The sequence below is a fragment of the Callithrix jacchus genome, chromosome 3 (assembly GCF_049354715.1).
Source record: "Callithrix jacchus isolate 240 chromosome 3, calJac240_pri, whole genome shotgun sequence".
NCBI classification, from domain to species: domain Eukaryota; kingdom Metazoa; phylum Chordata; class Mammalia; order Primates; family Cebidae; genus Callithrix; species Callithrix jacchus.
Window position 1 is genome coordinate 60,002,652 of NC_133504.1, and position 24,006 is coordinate 60,026,657.

A 24,006-nucleotide genomic window follows, 5' to 3' on the forward strand; every position below is an offset into this window, starting at 1 on the left:
TAAGGGAGGGACAGCGGCGGGGGTAGCTGGGGAGGGATAGCCTGAGGAGGAATGCCAAATGTGAGTGAAGGGGAGGAAGGCAGCAAACCATGTGTGTACCTATGCAACTGTCTTGCATGTTCTGCACATGTACCCCAAAACCTAAAATGCAATTAAAAAAAAAAGAAAAAGAAAAGCTATTAATCTAGTTTAACATCAATAAAAGCATCAATTTACAAAAAAAAAGAAAAAGGTTAAAAGAATGCAAAACTTATTTGAAGAAATAATTGAAGAAAATGTCCCTGGTTTTGCTAGAGATTTAGATATCCAGATAGAATACATTCAGAGAACTCCTGGGGAATGCATTGCAAGAGGGACTTTGTTCGGATCAGAACTAAATGACATTGAGACCAAAACAAATAAACACAGCAGCAACAATGAAATTCCACACACACAATACAAAAGGTCACTGAGACAATGTTTGTTCTTAGAAAACACTAAAAAATAGACTCCTAGCAAGATCAACCAAGAAAAAGAATGAAAATTGAAATAAGAATCAGAAATTAAAATTGAAATAAAAAGAATCAGAAATTACAACTGACATTACAGAGATACAAAACATCGTCGGCGACTACTATAAGCATCTTTACACACGCTAGCTAGAAAATCTTGAGAAATTGGATAAATTCCTGAAAAAGTGCAAACTCCAAAGATAAGCCAAGAGGAAGCAGAAATCCTGAACAGACCGTAATGAGTAGTAAAATTAAGTTTAAAAAAATTACCTCTCTCAGAAAATAACCTAAACCCAGACAGACTCACAACTGAATTTTACCAGGCATGCAAAAAAGAACTAGTAGCAATCCGATTGAAACTGCTTTAAAAAACTGAGGAGGAAGGAATCCTCCCAAATGTATTATATGAAGCCAGTATTAATTCAGTGCAAAAATCAGTCAAGGACACAACCAAAAAGAAAACTTCAGGCCAATATTCTTGAAGAAAATAAATGTCATAATCTTCAACAAAATAGCACACTGAATTTCAAAGCACATCAATAAGATAATACACCATAATCACATGCATTTATTTCCAGGGGTTCAAGGATGACTCACCATATGTGAATCAGTAAATGTGAATCACCACATAGAATTTAAAAAACAAATATGACTATCTCAATAAAATCTAACATCACTTTATGAAAAACACCCTAAACAAACTAGGCAAAGAAAGAACATATTTCAAAATAATAAAACCCATATGTGATAACCCATAGTCAACATCAGAATAAGAGGAGAGAAGTTGAAAGCATTCCCTCTGAGAATTGGAACAAGACAAAATTGCCCACTTTACTCACTGCTGTACTATAGCATAGTACTAGAAATCCTAGCAGGAGCTTTCAGGCAAAAAAGGAAGAAATAAAAAGCAACCAAACTGGAAAAGTGGAAGTGAAGTTGAATTAGCTGTCTTCACTGATGACATGGTCTCATATCTAGAAAACCCTATATACACCTGCAAAAGACTTCTATATTTGACAAGCGACTTCAGTAAATTTTCAGGATACAAAATTAATGTACAAAAAATAAGTAGCATTTCTGTGCGTTAGTAATGACCAAATTGAGAACCAAATCAAGAACTCAATCCCATTTATAATAGCAACGAAGTATAAAATGAAATAGCTAGGAATATATTTAACCAAGGGGGTGATAAATCTCTACATAGAGTGGTATGAAAAACCTATGAAAGAAATTGTGGATGACACAAATGGAAAACCATCTCATGCTCATAGATTGATAGAATCAATATTGTTAAAATGACCATGCTACTCAAAGCTATTACAAGGGTTATTTTTCACAGAATTAACAAAAATAATCCTAAAATTTGTATGCAACCAAAAAAAGTAGCCAAAATAGCCAAAGTAATACTAAGCAAAAAGAATAAAACTGGAGATATCACATTATTTCACTTCAAATTATACTATAAGACTTTAGTAACCACAAAACATAATATTGGAATAAAAATAGACAACCAGATCAATGGAAAAGAAAAGAGAATCCAGGAATAAAGTTGCATATACCAACTGATCTTTGAGAAATTTGGCAGAAAATATGCACTAAGAAAAGGATATCATATTCAATAAATGAGGCTATCCAAATTGGAGAGCCATTTGCAGAACAATGAAACTGTACTTCTCTCTCTCACCATACACAAAAATTAAGTCAATATGGATTAAAGACTAAAATGCAATATCTAAAACTATAAAAATCCTCTAAGGTATTCTAGGAAAAACTATTCTACACATTGCACTAGGCAGTGAATTTAAAATTAAGACCTCAAAAGGAAACCCAACAAAACCAAAGTAGACAAAGAGGACTAAAACTAAAAAGCTTCTGCACAACATAAGAAATAATCAGTGGAGTAAACAGACAGACTACAGAAGAGAGAAAATATGTCCAAGCTATGCATCTGACAGAGAACTGATATTCAGAATCTACAAGGAACTCAACACAGTGAGAAACACACACAAATGATCTCATTAAAATGTGGGCAAAGTACATGAACAGACACTTCTCAAAAAAAAAAAAGGCATACATGTGGCCAAGAAAGGTGAAAAAATCCTTAACATCACTAACCATCAGAGAGATGCGAATAAAAAACTACTATGAGATACTATCTCAGAATGGCTATTATCTGAAAGTCAAAAAATAACAGATGTTGGCAAGGATGCAGAGACGAGAGAACCCTTCTTATACACTGTTGGTGGGAATGTAAATTAGTCCAACTTCTGTGGAAAACAGTATGGAGATTTCTCAAAGAACTAAAATAACTTAAATTAGAACTACCATTTGATCCAACAAACCCACTACTGTTTATCTGCCCAAAGGAAAATAAATCACTGTATCAAAAAGACATCTGCACTCATATGTGTATCATAACACTATTTACAATAGCAAAGTCACGGAATTTAAGTGTCCATCATTGGGTGACTGGATTAAATGCTGTGTATATATGCCATGGAATATTATGCAACCATGAGAAAGAAAGAATGTCCTTTGCAGCAACATGGGTGAAAGTGGAGGTCTTTGCATTAAATGAAACCAGAAACAGAAAGTCTAAAACCACTTATGAGAGCTAAACAATGAGTAGACATATAGTGTGTAATATTAGACATTGGAGACTACAAAAGGTGGGAAGATGCAAGGGGGTGAGAGTTGAAAATTACCTAATAGGTACAATGTTTACTATTTGGGTGATGAGTACACAAAAAACCCAGACTTCTCCACTTCACAATATATCCATGGAACAGCTGCACTTCTACACCCTGAATATATAAAATTTAAAAATTTTTAAAAAGAAATAGCAAGAAACAAACAGTATTCTCAACTTTAAATTCTCCAAAGCCATGGGAAAAATTCCTGTGGGATTAGACCAACGATCTTGTGCCTCACATGCTATTCACTTTGTACAGACAACAGGACCTCCACTGTTTTCTCTTTTGTTTCCTTGGGCCCTAAATTCCTCCCTTACATGCTCTCCCTTGCAGTTGGGTAATCCACTAGCGTGAATGGCTATCTAATTTGCAGAATGAAATGTCCCATGATCATGGAATAATGACAAGAAAAATGTGTATGTTCAGTACAAATGCAACCAGTTTTTTTTTTAATTTGAATATTTGTGATCTTCAGTTGGTTGAATCCACAGACTTGGAACACACAGAAATAGAGGGCTGGCCATACTAATTTTAACATAAATTGAGTCTGAACTTGATTATCCTGTTATTGAACTCTGTGGGATCTGCAAAAATGAAGAGTAGGCCATGGTACAAAGTAGTTGAGTAAAGTCATGTCATAAAGAGTCTTGAGTACATTCCCAGTATGGGGGGCATAGAACTGGCATTCTATCAGCTTATGTTGAATGAATACTCAACTACTACATTTATGATTGAGTCAAAAAGTGAGAACAGAATTTGGTAAGCAAGTAGAAAGGTTATCCATAGTAAGAATAAAAAGTGTAAAATATAGAAGAAAAGGAAGTGAAGAACAGATTGAGTTAGGTTAATATTTGTGCAGCAGACAGGTAATGAGTGTTTTCTCTTAAGTGTTTTGGGGAAAGAGCAAGCAGTCATCAGCTAAGAGTTAGAGGTGGATTTGGTAGAAGAGAGAAAAGAAAATATGAAGCATCTAGAATAATGCAAAAATGACTGGTTTACAAATGTATACTGTGAATGCTGGATAAAAATTAAGATCTTTCTAATATTGTTTTTAATTTAAAATAAGACTTGTCAGCAATGTGATATACTTTTTCAGGCATGTTCAACTGTTTGAGTGCAGGAGAAAAGTAGATGGAAGGCTGAATATAAGGTTTTATTTTACTTATCGAAGTAAGTACAATTGAGAATTTGCTACACGTTGAGCTTATATCTATCTACGCAGTAATAATTATCCTAAAATTTAAACTTGTTAAGGAATTAAATTAGACTATCAATGAACAGTAAGTCTAAATGGGATCAAAAGCTTGGGTAGTCAGTGAGTTAGATGTCTGAAATTAAGACTATGGCAGATATTCTGTTTGTTACTAATCGAATGACTTTATTATTGATTATACAATCTGGTACATCTTAAGTCACTGAACATATTACATGTATATTGTCTTATGATGATATGTTTTGGAGAGATTAGGTGTGGGATAGTCCACCAACAATTAGACAAAATTATGTTGGAAATAGAGACAATGAGCTTAACACAATCTGCAAAGAAAGGCGGGGAGAGACCCTGATTACCATATAAATGCCACAAAGACAGAGCGAATTCTACAAAATTAAGAGCTGGAAATGTTAGGGTTTCTTGTTTTTGTTTTTATCAACTATGCATTCAGTGCTTATCTTCATTGCTATGCTTTAATTTAATGAAGAAAGAGACAACTTAATATTCGTTGTTGTAACTACAGCACCAAATATTATAAGAACTCAGGAAATACTAGCTGAATAGATAGATGAGTTAATTAGATTAAATGTTGTATATGAATGTGTGTTGTCCATATAATGCCACAGATATATTTGGATTGAAACTTTCAAAGTGAATGAATGATTTTGTGAGAGTGTTTCCAAGGAGTGAATACTATTATTACATGATGTTGCTTCTATTATAAAGTATATACATACTTATTTAGCTTTATCTTCTAACTTCTACAAAAATCATACATTGAAATGACCAAATTGAGGCAAATCAACTTCAAACAATGTTTTAAATAGAACTACATTTATGTCAATATAGTTTAAAGAAAACATGGACTATATGCAGCCTATAAAGAGATCTCTGCTACAGAATTTTGCATAATACAAGTGCTTAAAAATTTTTAGGTTTGTTACTGGGCAATATCCTATAATATCAACACTTGGAATCAGTCATGACAAGTTAAGAATAGGAAATGACCTTCCTTTTTTTGAAGTAGATAAACACTCACAAGACTAACAAGAATTTTTTTAAATCCTGCCCTACTTTGCTGCATCACTGGTTACATTTGCTGAACAGATTAGATTTTTTGTTTGTTTGTCATATTTTATCTTCTTAATGATGATGGAATTAGAGCATGTGGATATCTGTTATCCTGCTTAGGTAGATAGGTCCATAGCTTCTCTCCCCCTTGAGGATGAAAATCTCAAAAGGAAAAAATATACATTTATTTTTCTTTTATTAAGGCAAGGACCACTGCAATAAAAAAAAAAGCAAAATAGAAAAAGTTCTTCCACCAAATTTCATGATGGTTACTTCAAATTATATTATTTAGAGACTAGGGTTTCACCTGAGGTGAACGTGGCTTGTCACACAGGAGGTAAGGTGAGTGAGAGGCTCAGTATGCGTCCCCTTGACACACAGAGTTTTAATCTTTATTTATCAGACAAGAGAAACTCTACTTAGGTATATCATGTATTAAAATTTCATGTATTAATGTTAAAATATTACATTGCTTATTATTCTTCAGTGACATTTGTTTTCATTTCCTTCACTCCCAGTGTTGTGATAAGTACAACTGCCAAACTACTGGAGTTATCATAAAGAAAGGACCCATCCTGGCTATTTGCTTATTCTCATGTTACTAGTTTACTGCATATAAATGCTAAAACTTTGGGATCTTTGTTCTTAAATTGATTAATTCATACAATAAATGATATTTTTTCATAAGGTTAAATGGTTTCATTGTTGTACTTGGAGGAGATTTACTCTGTTTCAAGAGGATAGATTTGTAATTAGCAAGTTGAATTTTCAGGAGCCTGATGTTAGCTTTACACAAGCAATATAGTGTGTGTGCTTTTAATATATACCGTACAATAAAGAAATGCGATACTTTTGTAGCTAGTGAGATCCCTATCACCAGACCTACAGGGTTCTAGGGGTACTTTAGTGAATTGGTGGTTAGAGAATTCTATAGATTTCTTCTGTGTCTAAAACTGTATGAGTTGTCTTCATATAAAAGTGGATTATTTAATTACTTATATGATTTGATTGATAGAGTCACTTTGATTTTACAGATTATAAATGGATGGATAAGGCCCATCTGCTTTTATTATGTAATGAAAATTTAAAACCTTACATTGATCACTAAGATTGCTCACTTTAATATACATGCTTTAACCTGTTCGTACACACTTTATTGCTGGGATGGGGTACATTTAAAAAAATAAATTTTACAATATATATTAATGTTTTCTCACTTTGTAGAAATAAATTCCTATTTGCATGCAAATAAAACATTATTTAAAAAATTATATATTGTTTCAAATGTTCAATTTTAAATAAAGAATATCTTTACAAAATGGCTTAATAACCAAAATAGTCAAAAGAAACAGTAAAATAAGTCCAGAGTGAGAAAAAAAAAAAAACTATTTGCTTCTGGTATGGTTCTTTGTTGACATTGAATTTATTATAAGAAAGCTTTACATTTAGTATGCCCATGGAGTGCTATGATGCCTTAAACCAAAGAACTATTAGTGCTTCCAAGATGGCAATGTGCAGACATAATCATCTTAAGTTGGCATGCCTCACAATAGTCAAGCATTCTATGAATCAGTGTGTTACCAAATCCATATGCTGTAAATCACCATGTTTAAGTAATAGACATGTTCCTTTCTAAGAGCTGAGGCTCAACAAAAACCTGAAATACAAAATCATTTACCTGCAAGAGGCTTCAAAAGAAAACAATCAAGGTAGTCTGTGATATAGACACACTTTATTAATTGCCTATAAAAGCATGAGAAACTGGAGATTTTATCAGTTTGGTTTCTGTGCTGTATTTTTTGCATGTTATTGTAGCTGGGGTATCTTACAGAAGATAAATGAACTAAAATATATCAGTTGGGTTAAAATCACTCCTTTTATTCACAGCTTAGATTATTTTCTTTTTAAAGCATTACATTTGAATTTTCAGCTCTCAATAATCTAAAGGATTGTAGAGGTGCCAACACATTCTAGAAGATAAATTCTGCGATATTAGAAAGGTTTATAATTTTTAGATTTTATCAGACTCAGCAGACAGCGAGTCTGAGAAAGAAATGTGATCTCCAATTATTAAAATATTTCTCAGGCAAAAATAGTAAATTGATCTGAGAAGTTGCACTTTGGAATAATAGCAACACAATTTATTCTGCCAGTGAATGTTAAATAATATCTTCTCTAAATAAACTAATTCTGTTTCTATTTTTCATACAGAAATTTCACTTTAAAAATGTATTTTAATTTGCTTTAGGCTAGACATTGTTATAGTTAACTGGTTAAAATATTCCAATTCTTTATGCAATTATTGAGTTGTTTTAATATGTTTGAGTTATTCTAACAGGTACTTTTACATTAATTTATTTAGCCCATGATTTTTTATTTATATATAATTAATACATGAAGAATTAATGTAAATAATTAATTTAAAGGTATGTTTAAATTGTTTATATGTACTTATTTACTTTATAGACATGTATTTTATAATTCACTATAAATCAAACAGACCTTAGACTACAAGATAAAGGTTGCTGGAATTTGGCAAAAGGGAAGAATATTAGCATATAAGTAAGGATAGTCATGAAATCATTTTAAGATTTTTTAGTTATATCAAATAATTTATTTGTATTCTGTGATACATTTTATAGAGGAAAATATATTCTAAGTGAGTTACTTTACCCAAATTTCCAAGTTAGTGAGAAGTCAATAATACAAGGCAGTAATTAGACCTCTTTCAGTCTTTTCCCAGACTTAATTGTGTTGAGTATGGATATATCAGATACGTAAAAAGAGCCAAAATAGATGACACAATTATGAAAGATAAAACTTTAAATTACCTATAACATCTTGTCAGGAATAAAATATTCAGGATTTCAGGATTTAACAATTTCCAAGGGAAGGCAAAATGGGCTTATTGATACTGAATTTCTTTTTATAACACAAAAATATATTGATTAAAATCTCTTTTAGAATTTTAATTGGTCGTGATTTTTTCCAACTAGCTTTATTGAATATTGGAAAAGTTCCAGGTATGTTTTGACAATGAGATAAGTTTATCAATATTAATAGATCTCCTGTCAAGGTACTGAGTCTAGCACGTATTGAAGCATGATTTGCATTGTATTCTTAATGCCAAAGAGTTATACCACTTAATTTTACTACAGAGAAATAGATTTTAATAAGCATCCTTCACTAGTAAAACTAAGTAATAATTTATTCTTCAAATGAGAATTTAAAATATACAAGGCCCCTTGCATGTATTGTAACAGTTAATAGACAATTAAGACATGATTCCTGTGGAGTATATTATCATTATTATTATTATTGTTACTCAGTTTTCCAGATGGAAGAAAAAGGAGCACAGTTGTGACAAATTACTTTGTTAATGTCAAAATTCCACTGAGGTACTGATATAAAATTCTAGATCACAAAATACACTTAAAGCTATAGTGACTCTTTAAGTCTTGTAGCAAAAATATTAAAAGCAATAGTAAAATAACATTACTTTTTAGAAATAGAAATATTAGTGAAATGAATACAGAAAGGCAATATACATATTGAAAATGAGACAGAGAAAGAGAGAAAATAAGAAAGATTAGGATAATGGTGGCATTACAATCTTTGAGATGGACAAAACATTCCTCAGTCAATTATGTGGAACAACCCATTAGACACAATGGAAAGTCAATGGATAAATAGATAGACAGATACAGATAGATAAAACAAGACCCATACTTATTTCTTTAAACCAAAATATGTGTTAGGATAAAAAATGTAACATAAAGATAAGCTATACAATAAAAATATAGACTATTTACAAATATTTCAAGGGAAGGCATAAACACATAAATCTTAGAGAAAAAGATAATTAAATTTGACAAAATAAATATATGGCTTTTCAAACAGTTAAACATATAACCAATTAGGCAATAGAGTAATGAGGCTTGTCATTTAAATATTGATTAAAATCAATAAGAAAAAATCAACAGGCTAACAGATTATAAAAATATATGAATGTATAATTTACAACCAAAAAATAGACTGAAACAAAAAAAGCTGCTGAACATCTCTTATAACATTAAAATATCAAGATATACCTATTTATATATTAGAATTTGTTGTAATAATAATTTGCGGGGAAATAGGCACTCCTATACTGCTAACTAGGCAGTAGTTATTAAATTAAATAAGCATACATTATTTCATCCTGCAATTCATCTAGTAAAAATGTATTTCACATATTTACTGTCAGTGTATCCCAAGAGGTTAATAAACTGAAGTTTTTCTATATTATTTTAAGCAATAACACACATAAAATATAAATAACACAAATGTCTTTTTAAAGAGGACTAATTTATTTATTTATTTATTTATTTATTTTTATTTTTTATTTTTATTTTTTTTTAAATTCCATTTGACCCAGCAATCCCATTACTGGGTATATATCCAAAAGACTATAAATCGTTCTACTATAAGGACACATGTACACGAATGTTCATTGCAGCACTGTTTACAATAGCAAAGACCTGGAATCAACCCAAATGCCCATTGATAATAGACTGGATTGGAAAAATGTGGCACATATACACCATGGAATATTATGCAGCAATCAGAAATGATGAGTTCGTGTCGTTTGTAGGGACATCGATGAATCTGGAAAACATCATCCTCAGCAAACTGACACAAGAACAGAAAATGAAACACCGCATATTCTCACTCATAGGTGGGTGATGAAAAATGAGAACACATGGACACAGAAAGGGGAGTACTAAACACTGGGGTCTATTGGGGGGAAAAGGGGAGGGCCAGTGGGAGGGGGAGGTGGGGAGGGATAGCCTGGGGAGAAATGCCAAATGTGGGTGAAGGGGAGAAGAAAAGCAAAGCACACTGCCATGTGTGTACCTACGCAACTGTCTTGCATGCTCTGCTCATGTACCCCAAAACCTATAATCCAATAAAAAATTAAAAAAAAAAAAGAGGACTAATTAATTTATTGATTACCAATATATACTCTAAAGAACTCTACACTGTTATTGTAGCGTGAAATACTTAAGAAATATTGTAAATTAAATTACAAAGTAGAGAACTCAAAATGTGGGTCACATACTCCAACTTGTATAAAATTGAAACATAGAATTAGGAAAATTTTCCATACTGATACAAATGACTATTTTCATAGTGATCATTTTTCAAGAATAGAATTATAGGTAACATTTGGGAAGATGTTTTACCTTTTATAAACATTTTAACTATTTTATAACATATATTATAAACACATAGTTTATAATATGTATAGAAGTTTTTATGGTAAGACAAATAAGGAAACAGTAATAATGTTAAAAAGTTATTTTAGTGTTACTATATACCAAACATTGTACTATGCTCTTTATATTCACATGTAACTGAATCCTTAAAAAAATTCTTAAGAAATTGTCATTATTTCATCTTGCCTTGTACAGACAAAATGAAATAGAAGAGCAGAGAAGTTAAATATCTACCTCCATTTGTATGACCAGAAAGTGACTGTGTTGGGAAGTCTCATTTCCAAATTTCTGCTCTTCAGTACCTTACTCAAAGGTCATGTAATCAATATCTGAGGTAAAGGATAGTGCTCTTGTTATAAGCTCCTGACCTACTTTTCATTTGACCTTACTTACATTTTATGTTAACATGGAAGAAGCAAATAGTTTTATATAAATCAGAGACAAATTAGTGTCAGTAGAAATTAAGTAACTCTTCCTTTGTCTATCACATTATCTGAGTATTTATATGTTTTCAAGAGAAACAGAAACCTACAAACTGAAGGTTCTCTTCTCTCTGAGTCTCTGAACTGACCTTCTAGGAAATGTCCTGATTAGCATGCTTATGGCTTGTCTAGTCTTAATGCAAAGATCTCAGTACATGCTGGTCTTAAAAGGGGTAATTATTTTTTAAAGCAAATTATTTTTATTTTCTCTCTAAAAGACAAACATTTTGACATGTTCATCTATTCTTAAGAGCTCAACATAGTAGTGAAAGCATCTGTTGAAAAACCAAACAGCTGTGAATCTAAATATAGTATTAGATTCAGTCTTTACAACATAAAGGTTGGAAATGTGCCGCTGTTCAACATGTGAAAGTATAAATGACAGTGCTAGATGTTACAAAAGTTGCAATTTTGGAAATTGAACTTCATGCTAATTTATCTCATAGAGGGATGCTTATTATGCATTGTTCCATATATTGCGCTATATTTTTCTTGTGTGACTATCTCCACATGTGACTCATAACTCAAAAGAAAAGTTGATAGAAGACATAGTTTTTTGTTATTTATTTCTTTTTTATTAATAGTATGATATCTTAGGACACAAAAATACTGCCATGTCCTAGGTAAAGAAGAGCTATGTTTAAAGAAATTACAGCCAAAACAATCCAGTTAATGTAAACCGAAAAAATAAGTATTTTTTCTTTTTCTTAAAATAAGTATTTTTAAAAAGAAATAAGGGATCATAAAAATGATTTTACTAAAAAGTATATATTTTAGTTATTTTCTCACAATAGGTCATATCCACTCTCAAATTTCTTCATATTCAATATAATCTCATTTGAATTAATTTAAAATTATGATTATGTGAAACAAAAATTTACTCACAAAGATAAATCATGTTATATTTGCTAAGGTAGAAAATGTACTGATATATTTTCGGCAACAGGAATTGAAAGAAGAAAATTTTAAAAATCAACTAAAACGTAATTAATCAAACATTCTGTTTTCTAATCATTTAGGTTTCTCAGCGTTTTACTACAGAAGTGATAAATAACATTTATTTTATATGGTTAATGAATATAACATGATACTGAATTTGTTTTGTCTACAATTGCTGTGTCTTTTTCCTGCTCCCATTATATGAGTAAATATATAAAATTGATAGCTATTTTTGTTACATATGTTAATGTGAAATAGTCACTGGGCAGCCAAGCCTCTTAGTAGTTTTTTGTTTTTCAAACTGGTGTGTTTTTCAGAGCCTGTAATAATACTGATGTATTTAATCTATGTAACTACCAAAAAAGATGTTAAAATGAAATCCAGGGGCATAAAATGGTAGAGTACAAATATCTTTTCAGTGTTGGGCTGTACTACAGAAGAGAAAATGCTAAAATAAAACTATTAAGTAATTTGAGCTTTTAACTCAGAGATATTTAGGCATGCCTTTTACGGAAGAAGATGACTACCACAAATTTATGAGCAAATGAGATACTGGTCAGCAAAGAGGTGAAGAAAAGAATGTAGAAAAAATAGTAAATATTTTTTAACACTTTGTGCTTTACATGACTGAAAACAATTTTTCTTTATACTGTGTGTTTTATATTTAATTTAAAGTCATAAAGTCAAGGAAATATAGGTAGCAAGAAGTTAATTATCTTGCCCATAAATATTTAAGTAAGAAAAGGATAATAATTTTACACAACCTTATAAAATTTGAATTATTTAAAAAATATTTCTGCATTTCTCTTGATAGCTTATATTAAAACAGCAAAGATTCCAAGAAGAGAGACAAACAGTAAGGGGAAAATGACTTATCAAAGAATGCTATTCATATGTAATTATTTAAAATACAACATAAGTGTTGTTTTACATTGGACAATAAATCTTCAAATGTTTTCGTAAAATTAGTCTTATATTTTCTTAGAGTGTGTTTGTGAAACATATACAGAAGAACTACCAGAGGTCTATTATAAGAGCAAATTCTGGTTCTTAGATAATTTAATCAAATATATTTGGTACTAGCATGTGGTCATTTAGAGATAAGAAAAGTAGTTGCTTAATTCACTGCTTAAAAACAAACACATAAATAACATAAATAAACAAAACAGATGATCAACTTTTTCAAAAAAACCAAGGAATCTTTAAAATTTGGGAAATAAAACGTATCCATGGAACATTGCTGAATGAAAACAAGATTATGGTATTGAATTCATAGGAAAAGCCTACTGAAGTAAAACTCTACACACATGTTTGAGTATAAAAAATGTAAACTTGGTATGTTGAACAAGCATAATTAATGATTCTAATAAACACATGTTTTATTCTTGTCTTTTGGTTCTTTTCTACCATTAGTAATTTTTCTGTTGTCCTGGATAAAAATTTGACCAGTGCCCATAATACTTTGCTTACTTCTATTTAATAGATAATCCTATAGTTATCTTAAATCTGAAAATACAGCCTTAATCAGAAATCTAATCCGAGATATAAACCAACCCTTCAAGCTATGGCAAAAGATAAGATTTTCTCTCCTATATGCAACTAAAGACAGAGTTTGGGAAGACTTGTGGCTAGGAAAGAAGGTCTAATTTTTGTTTTGTTTTGCTTTTCTTTTTTCTCCTTCCTCTGCTACCTTATGTGAATAAAGAAAATAAAAGTGAAGGGACAGGTGATTTCTTTATTATTATTATTTGCTGATCTCTGGATCTGGCAATGTTTAATTTCTCTGATGAGTGCTTTGGGGGCTCTCTGGATGCTTTTCTGTTTGGACCACCTCAGCCCTCATTTATCTGATTGTCCATTTTTTCTAGCTCTCTGGTTGTTAAGGTCTTCTGTCTCAAGATCTCTTGAACAATTATCTCTCTTTTTCTGTTGCAACTCACTCCTAGTCTTTAGGAAATTGAATTATTCATTCTTTTCATTTATAGATGTAAGAATTGTAGGGCCATTAGCTTTCTTAGGTATTAAAAAATCACTGTTATGTATTAAATCAAGGTCTCTGAGGAATATCATTGAAGCTGCCTTTAATATGCTTGGAATTAGGAGGTAATATGGTAGTGGTTATATGAAAGGAAATTATATCCTGATAACAGTTCTCTTCAAAGAAAACCTTCCCAGAGCTCCTACTTTGTTCTCAGTATCTTCACTTTTTAAATATTATTTTATTATTTTATTTAATTTAATTTTTAATGATACTTTAAGTTTACACATTAGGTATTAGATATTATAGCTTAGGTTCATACATTAGGCATTATACATTCATACATTAGGTATACCTTAGTTATTTCTCCGAATGCTATCCCTCTCCTATACCCCAACCCCCTGCTATCCTTTCCCTAGTCCCCCATCTAGCCTCCCGACAGTTCTGGGTGTATGATGTTCCCCTCCCTGTGTCCGTGTTTAAATTTTAAAGTTGGAAGATTTCTTGCATCTTTGTTCTCAGTATCTTGATATATATATATATATTTTATTTTAAAATTGTAAAGTGGTCTTGTAATATGAAACCAATATATTTTTCTTTTACTGTTGTTTTCTGCCATTATTATTTATAAATTCAGCATATAGGAAACTATCTTACAAAGGCTTTGGGTTTTGATATCTACTGTGTTGGTATATAAGTGAGAAATAAATAAGGAGGTTCTAGTTCTGCAAACTGATATATTTGTGTACACTTATAAGTGCATATAAACAAGTATATTAAGAGAGAAAGGAAAAAGAGAGAAAAGGAAGAAAAAGAAATGGCTGAGTAATGATCCTCTGATTATATTGTTAAATATTATAATGCAGTTCAGATGTTAAAATCATCTTTTAAATTTTATTTAAAAAACAAAATTATATCAAATGGGCACTGTAGGAATAAAATAGAGGCATATATAACTCCTATATTGTTGTATTCTCTTTCCTTAAAAGTGCATTTATTAAATACCTTTACTATATAAGTTGAGTGTACTCATCAACTATCTATCTGTCACATAAATTTTATCAACTATTGAAGAATCTATCCTTCAGCAATTTACCCTGGTTATTTTCATCATGATGGTGTTTCTTATTCCCCTCCTGCTTTCTACACAAATGTAATTGTTTAGATGAAAGTAATCCAAATTCTAAAGATTTGTTTTATTGTCATATAGCCCATGTTTATTGGGCTAGAATGCATGATTGATTATTCATTAAGACAAGGTTTAGATAAATAATGCAAAAATATTAATCACGCTATGAACAAGAATGACATTACTGTAGTAAGCAAAAAGATAAGACATAATGCTAAATGTAGGATGTTAATGCAATTTTAATACACAATTTGAGAATTGCAACATAAATCACTTTTGCTAATAAGTCCAGTTAAAACTGCTATTTGTCTGGTACCATTTGTGGTTATATTTACTACCTTTTATTATACTCGAAAGCTTCATAAGATTCCACTTAATCCTGAGTTTACATAAAAATCAAATATCACCTTTATAGTCTCTACTTTTGCATATCAAAATTCTTATAGGTTCACAGAAATTTAAAAAAAAAAAAGGCACAGAGAAGTCTTGTGTGTCCTTCAACCAGTTTCCCCAATGGTGATAGTTTGCTTATAGCAAATCCAATAAATTGGCAATAATACCTTCCATAGGTCTTATTTGAATTTTACCATTTTACGTACACTAGTATGTATATTTATATAATTGTTTTTACATATAAAATCCATAACAACAATTAAACTCCCTCAACTGCTCCCAGTGTGTGATGCTCCTCTACCTGAGTCCACGTGTTTTCATTGTTCAACACCTGCCTATGAGTGAGAACATGAGGTGTTTGGTTTTCCGTTCTTGTGTCAGTTTGCTGAGAATTATGGTTTCCAGATTCATCCAAGTCCCTACAAAGGACATGAATTGACCATTTTTTATGGGTATGCAATATTCCATGGTGTATATGTGCCACATTTTCTTTGTCCAGTCTATCATTGATGGGCATTTGGGTTGGTTCCAGGTCTTTGCTATTGTACACAGTGCTGTAATGAACATACATCTGCATGTCTTTATAGTAGAACAATTTATAGTTCTTTGGGTATATACCCAGTAATGAGATTGCTGGGTCAAGCGGAATTTCTATTTCTGGATCCTTGAGATATCACCACACTGTTTTCCACAATGGTTGCACTAATTTACACTCCCACCAACAGTGTAAAAGTGTTCCATTTCTCCGCATCCTCTTCAGCATCTGTTGTCGGCAGATTTTTTAATGATCGCCATTCTAACTGGCATAAGATGGTATCTCAATGTGGTTTTGATTTGCATTTCTCTAATGACCAGTGATGACGAGCATTTTTTCATATGTTTGTTGGCCTCATTTATGTCTTCTTTTGAAACATGTCTGTTCATAACCTTCACCCACTTTTAAATGGGTTTGTTTGGTTTTTTTTCTTGTATATCTGTTTTAGTTCTTTGTAGATTCTGGGTATTACCCTTTGTCATATGGGTAGATTGCAAAGCTTTTTTTCCATTCTGTTGGTTAACGATTCGCTCTAACAATGGTTTCTTTTGCTGTACAGAAGCTCTGAATTTTAATTAGATCCCATTTGTCTGAGTGTTACTACCTTCTCTACAACTTATTTATTGGTATTAAACTACTGTCTTTAATGCTGGAAAATGCAATAAGTGCATTTCTATTTTTTATTTCAGATATTTTTCCTACTTTCAATGGTCTTTTGGAAATACAAGTGTTGCCTTTTATATCACCTGAGAAATGCCAATAAGAAACACAATAACATACCCCCTTGCCCCTGCAAGAATGGCCATTATTAAAAGTCAGAAAACAACAGATGATGTGTGGATATGGTGAAAAGGGAATCCTTATACACTACTGGTAAGAATGTAATTAGTGCAACTTCTACAAAAAACAGTATGGAGATATCTCAAAGAACTAAAATTAGATCTACTATTCTATTCAGCCATACCACTATTGGGGATCTATCCAAAGGAAAAGAAGTCATTATATGAGAAAGACACCTGTGTATATTTATGGCAGCACAATTCACATTAGCAAAGATATGGAACCAAACTAAGTGCCCATCAACTGATGAGTGGACAAAAAAATGTGGAATATTACCCAGCCATAAAATGAAATAATGAAATAATGTCTTCTCCAGGAATTTGAATGGAGTTGGAGGCCATTATTCTAACTCGAAAATGGAAAACCAAATACCATATGTTCTCACTTAGAAGTGGAAGCTAAGCTATAGGTATGCATGGGTATACAGAGAAGTGGAATAGACATTGGAGACTTGAAATAGGGGAAGGTGGAAAGGGGTGATGGATTTAAAATACTTTTTGGGTAACAATGTATACTACTTGGGTGATGGGTGCACTAAAATCTCATACCTCACCACTGTAAAATTAATCCATGTAATCAAAAATCACTTGTACCCCAAAAGCTATCAAAATGAAAGCTATATATAAAAATAAAATAAACAGATTGGGTGTGTCACCATTTCCATTTCTTTCAGAGCATCATTGCTTGTTTGTCAACATTTGCAATATATGACTGAAATGTATTTTTGTGTGTTTTTTTAAATTTTTGTCCTTTTCTGTGCTTTATCTATTTGAAAGCAATGAATAAAGTCAGACAGGGTGTCAGTGTGTTTACCTCGGCCTCTCCAGTGCCTAACACAGTAGTCTTAACATAACATGTATTCAGTAGATGTTTATTGAATAAATTCTCATTTGGAATAAAAACAATTGCTGTTTTCATTAAAATATTCTACATAAATGCAGAGCAGGGCATTTAAAAACGATTGCTGTGAAAAATTTTAAAGAATTCAGTTGGCCCCAAATTCAATGTAAGTAACTATGGCTATTAAGGGGTTAGGTGATAAAAAAAAACTGAACAGGATGCATTAAAAGTGACGAGGTTAAATAGAGGAGTGGTGTTCCAAACATGCTGGTCAGATCAAATTTGCAACGTGAGTCCAGCTCTAGTCATATTTTTTAGAGGGCTGGAGAATGATGTGAGAATGTGACATATGAAACACTTGAAGGAACTTGGAATGTTTAGCTTGTAAAAGCCTAAGGGACAAATATAACTGATATCTTCAAATGTTGAGCTGCTGCCACAATAAGATTATTCCCTTTATTTTTCTCAAGAATTTTTATCAATAATATGTCAAAAATAAATTTTAAAACAATACCTAAGCAATCAGAATGATTACTCTATTAGAAAAAAAAATTAAAATGCTTCTGCTAGTTTTTCTTTAGGTTGCAATAGTTGTTTCTTTCTTTTACACCTGGGATTAGATTTGAAGCTTTCTTGGCATCTTTGGGGTAGTAATTAAATATGTTTTCATTCATAAAATGCAAGTCAACTAAATATTCTTTCTATGTCATATTATTTACTACTAAATAAATTTATATTTATTAATATTAATACAACAATTATACTGTTTAAAATCTCACAACTACAGTAGTGAGGGAAATCATAGTGGACTGTATACCAGTCACTTCTTATCAGCTAATGCACTCAAGTGAATGAAAAGAAAGTTCTACAAATTTATTAAAAATAAGAATAATGAATCACAACTCCTCTAAATAGCCCAGTTCCTGTATTTGTTGTATTTATATGCCAACTAAACACTAATCTCTACACACTGATTTTTCAAATTTGTTATGATATATATTGTTGTTGAAGAACTTTGACAGATTTTGAAGATTGTTGCAAAGTTTTGCCTGGGCAATTTTTTAAATTATGAGTTTAAGCATCAAATATCTAGAATAGTGTCTATGCATTTTTAATATTTCCTAATCCCTCTTAAAGTTATATTTATGCTTCATCATCCTTTTGGTATTTTTCAATTGATGCCAACAAATTATCCGAAAGAAAATTAATATCAGTAACCAAATTAAATATTTCAGGTAGTAATCCTATTGAATTTAAACTCATTTCTTGGTTTATTTATTTTATATATTTTTGTAAAAGCAAAATTTAGCACAAAATAATAAAACCCTCCCATTTTCTTCTGCAGAATAATTAAATTTTCTCCAGAACCTATACCTAAACTTAGCTAGGAGAATCCCTTTTTAACTTTGATTTTTTTTTTTTTAGAAAGGAGAGAAGGAAAGAAAGGAAAAAAAAGGAGTGAAGAAGAGGAAGAAACAGGAAGAAAAAGAGGGAGAGAGAACAGGAATGTTGCTTTATACTAAAAATGGGTACTGAAAACCTCTTTTATGCCAATAATTGTGCTTAATAATGGACGATCAATATTTCATTTAAACCTGTAAGTAGGTGTGATGTGGTTCTGACAAGAATGTATATTTTGTGTATTTAAAGTGGAGAGCTCTATAAATGTTTATTAAGTTTACTTGTTCTGGATCTGAGTTCAAGTCCTGGATATCCTTATTAGTTTTCTGTCTCGTTGATCTATCTAATATTGATGTGGAGAAAGATTTACCAACCAAAAGGAGAGCAAAAATAAATAAATAAATAAAAAGCGAGAGTTGCAGTTCTCGCCTCTGATAAAATAGATTTTAAAGCAACAAAGATATAGTGGTAAAAAGATCAATGCAACAAGAAGAGCTAATGATCCTAGGATCCCCAGATACATAAGGCCTATCAAGAGACTTAGACTCCCACACAATAATAGTGGGAGACTTCAACATCAACATTAACTTTGAAATTACCTCTCATAAGGATCTTTGTGTCTGTTAAGTGTCAGGGGATAGAGCAAAGAAAGTGAAGGGTTTGTTCTCATAGTCACTGCTATATTTCTAAGATGTCACAATCCTTAGGAATAAATTGGACTTTCAAGAATGAAGCCTGCTTCAATGTTAACCTCTAAAAGTGTTAGATTTTATCCAAAATAGAAACCCAATCCTTTAAAAATTTTTAAGAAGCTATTTAAGTATGCTCTTTTGAAAGAATCTTGGTACTTTGCAGTTAAATCATAGCAAATCTGTCTAGCACTATACTGTGAAATGTCTTGTCACTGTACGTACATGTAACAATAGTTAAGACATCCAGCTTCTCATGTCTCTGCTTCTCTCACCTAAAGCAGAGAGCACATTTATACAGATGCAGTTTTTTCTAACTTACTTTGTGGTTCTTTTTCGAAATTATTACTAAAATAATGATGCAATTTATTCACAGTGATATAATTCATATTTTGTAGTGAAAATAATAAGTGTAGTTACATGAAATGTACAATGCTTTGAATGTTCCTTCCAAATCTGATGTTGAAACTTTATCCCCAGTGTGGCAATATTGAGAAGGGGACGTGTAAAAGATGATTTGGTTATGAGGGCTCTTCCCTCATGAATAGATTAATCCATTCATGGATTCATGGATTATCCCGTTAATGGATTACCACAGGAGGGAAACTGGTGGCTTTGTAAGAAGAGTATAAGAGACCTGAGCTTATGTTAGCACACTCAGCCTTCTCACTATGTGATTCTGTGTATCATATTGGGATGCCACAGAAAGCTGTCACCAGCAAGGCCTTCACCAGAGTCACTCCCTTCATCTTGGACTTCCCAGCCTACATAATTCTAAGAAATTAATATATTTTCTTTATAAATTACCAAGTTTTAGATACTTTGTGATAAGCAACAGAAAATGAACTAAGACACCATGTGAAATAAAATATGAAGAAGTGTATGAAACATAAAGAATAGACTGGAAAGCAAAATGATTTAATTGTCCATGTTCTCCTAACTAAAGGGAACCTATAACTACTATAATTAAGACAACGTTCTCTTTTCTGTTCCTATTTTATTTTATTTGAGTTCATAAATTTCCCATATCATCTTGCTCTATGCTTTGTGGGCCCTATTTATTTTTTTCTTTTTGATCTTATTACTAGTTTCAATATTCTCTTGTGTCCTTAACTCAACATCTGCCTTAATATTAAAAATCAGCCATCAATTGATTTCTTTAATAACATTGCTCCTTTGCAATGATCATATGGTATTTATATGTCAGCAAAATTATTTTAAAATACACAGTGCATGGCTTTAATGCTAAATAATTCTAGCCTTTCCAATTTCAGCAGTTTGTCCATGAGTTTTCTGAAGTGTCTGAATGTTTCTGACTCCTTTCTCCACATTCGGCTGAGTGTAGCGATAAGAGTTCCTGGTATTACATCCAAGTTTCCTTCTCCAACCAGCTTGATTATTGGAAAGCAAAAACAGATGGCATAAAAGTTTAACTTTAAATGAGTATACATCTCGAAAACATGTATTTTTTTTAAAAAAAAAAGAAAAATTTCTGAATAGCACCTAATACATCTTCACGTTAGCAAGTCTCCATTGTCTCATAAAGGCTTTTAAATATTTTGTTTTTTATATCAGTGTAAAAAAGTATATATTTTATTTTTTTCCATATCTCTTAGCATCTTTTAATCTATAAAATCTCATTTTAAAATCTTTCTTTTAGTCCGGGCTCAGTGGCTCACACCTGTAATCCCAGCTAATTAAGTAGACTATTGAGACTATAATTGAAATACTTAGGGCTTAAAGTCATTGTATAGATTTTTATTACCATATATTTCAAAGTAATAAAAATTTCCACAGTATAAGTGAATAATGTAATAAATGTCTAATTCAGATGACTTAAGTCATAGCTTAGAAATTTGTTAATGACAAAGTATGAGAAACTACGGCTAAGACCACATTCCACACAAAACTACTGAGATGAGAAAAAGATTGAGAACTACATACAACAGTTTTTCCCAAGCAAACTTCAGTGGCGATCAATGAGATTTTTCAGATTAATATGAACTCATGGGTTTTAAGGCTTTGCAGTGTTCATTGTAGTTATATTTCCTGATGTTTAAATCATACTGTTTTAGACTAGTAAAGCCCCTTTACTTCCTTACTGCGATCTTCCTGTAGGATTTTTACAGGCTTTGATAGTTTCTTTGTTTTGCAATTTGGTATAAAAAAATATTTCCGGGCTTATATTGTGCAGTTCTTATCACAAGGAGAATCTGTCATTTCTCCAAGAAAACTTGGTTTCTTTGACTATGAAGTGGTATTTAGAGACCACAGTCTGAATTCTCTTTATCTAGATTTACCATTGCTTTTAGATATTTCTTGTACACCAGTTAGAAAATATATATGTTGTTGCATAGGAGAAAATAATCACACAAAAAGTTTGTACACTAATTGAAATTAAAAATTAACAGTACAAGATTTCTTTGTCTATTGTTTTTTCTTAGTTATTACTCTGAAAAATCTTATTTCCTAAGAACACTAATATAATTGCTTATTTCTACCTATTTATCTACATATAAATCTTCAAAATAATAGTACTAAATTATTAATATTAATATGGTCAACAAATACTATTTAATATTTTATTTCAATGATTTTTAAATCTCAATATATCCCAGTAAAGATGTACAGTCAAGTCAGACATAGCAATATTTGAGAAAAATCTCCAAAATGTCTGCTGGTGTCACACAGCCTGTGTGGCTTTCTGCACATTTTCTTTCTTTTTTTTTTTTCTTCCTTTAACTGTTATTTTAGATTTTGGGGGTTCATGTGAAGGTTTGCTATATAGGTAAACTTCTGTCATGAGCATTTGTTGTGTAGATTATTTGATCACCCGGATATTAGGCCTAGTATCCAATAGTTATTTTTTCTGCTCCTTACCCTCCTCCCACCCTCCACTCTCAAGTAGAGCCAGTGTTTTTTGTTCTCTTCTTTGTGCTCATGAGTTCTCATCATTTATCTCCCACTTTTAAGTGAGAACACGCAATATTTGGTTTTACCTTCCTGTGTTAGTTTGCTAAGGATAAGAGCCTCCAGCTCCATATATGTTCTGCCAAAGACATGATCTCATTCTGTTTTAAGGCTGCATCGGATACCACGATGTATATGTAACGCACTTTCCTTATCCAATCTCTCATTGATGAGCATTTAGGTTGACTCTATATCTTAGCTATTGAGAATAGTGCTGCAGTGTACATTTGTGACTGCACATTCTTTCAAGATTCTCTTGTGCCTTAGGGAAATCATCAGTGTATCATCAGCTTCAATTTCACTGTTGCTGCTCTTCCAGATGGTTTTGTTCCCCCCTGGGTTATTGTCAATGCCTTGTAATTTTTGTGCGGGTCATACATGTGCAGTATTTTTAAAGTTATAATTTATATAAATAAATATTTTTTAAATCTTTTACAAAGAAAAAAATGCACAGTAAAATTACTGTGTTTTAAGGTAATTCAAAACTATTCTTGCATAGTTAAGCCATCAAAATGATAGAAATGTACTATTATTTTATTTTTACTATTTGTAAGAACTATTTTAATCATTTAAGATAATAATAATTTATAGTTTGCAAAATAATCAGAAGGCTCTAAATTTTAATCCATGACAGAAACTACATTCAGAGAACTGTATTGTTTAATGTCCCCTTTCCTTATGCTTCTACTGTATAAATAATACTTTTCACATTTTTTGTTTTTACTTATATTTATAAAATGAGACTAGTTCTTATACATATATGTACAGATGCATATATATTTGCATCATTTTATATAGACATATTACCACCTTTCAGAGACAAAAGGCAGCATAGCAATAACATTAGTTGGCACCTTTAAAATATTTTTAAAAGATTAACCTATAACCATGTAGGAAAATATTTCTCATTCTTTTTAGAGATATATGCTACTTCATTTCATGAGTATACCATAGTTTATTAAACCAGTCCCCTGTAGATGAACATTTTTATGATTTCCTCTTTCACGGACAAATAGGACAAAAATGTATAGCCTTTCGCATATGCCACTTTAAAATTTTGCCTGGATAGCTATTCTTAAAAGAA